This window comes from Penaeus monodon, chromosome 30 (genome assembly GCF_015228065.2).
Source record: "Penaeus monodon isolate SGIC_2016 chromosome 30, NSTDA_Pmon_1, whole genome shotgun sequence".
In the NCBI taxonomy this organism is placed as follows: Eukaryota; Metazoa; Arthropoda; class Malacostraca; order Decapoda; family Penaeidae; genus Penaeus; species Penaeus monodon.
In genome coordinates, this window is record NC_051415.1 from 4,166,245 (window position 1) to 4,166,600 (window position 356).

At 28.1% G+C, this 356-nt stretch overlaps 1 protein-coding gene across 1 annotated transcript in view; it reads left to right on the plus strand.

The window, feature by feature from the left end:
• Window positions 1–356, plus strand: part of LOC119592472 (5-hydroxytryptamine receptor 2C-like) — a gene marked incomplete at its 5' end in the record, with an annotated part of 40,641 nt that overhangs the window by 32,379 nt on the left and 7,906 nt on the right.

The following is a 356-nucleotide window of genomic DNA, read 5'->3' on the forward strand; positions in this document are numbered from 1 at the left end:
GACGTAAAGCTTGTAGTCGTGAATGCTTTTGCGTTATACCATTTTCATCTTTTTTACTATTAAGTCTTTCATTACGAGTCGTCAAATATATCCAATACCACCCATTTATCTTAATCTAAGTACATATAATCTAATTATATATACTATATCTGATACCAAAGCTCCATTCAGATAAAAAAAATATTTATCTATCGATTTATCTCATGTCAATAAATCTAACAATACAGAATACCTTTATTATCCTTCACCTTATCTCCAGAAAAAAAAAATTAAATGATTCATCTATCTATCTGTCTTTTAGCAATACAGAACAGTACTATCATACCTCACGTTATCTCCAGACAAAATTTAAAATG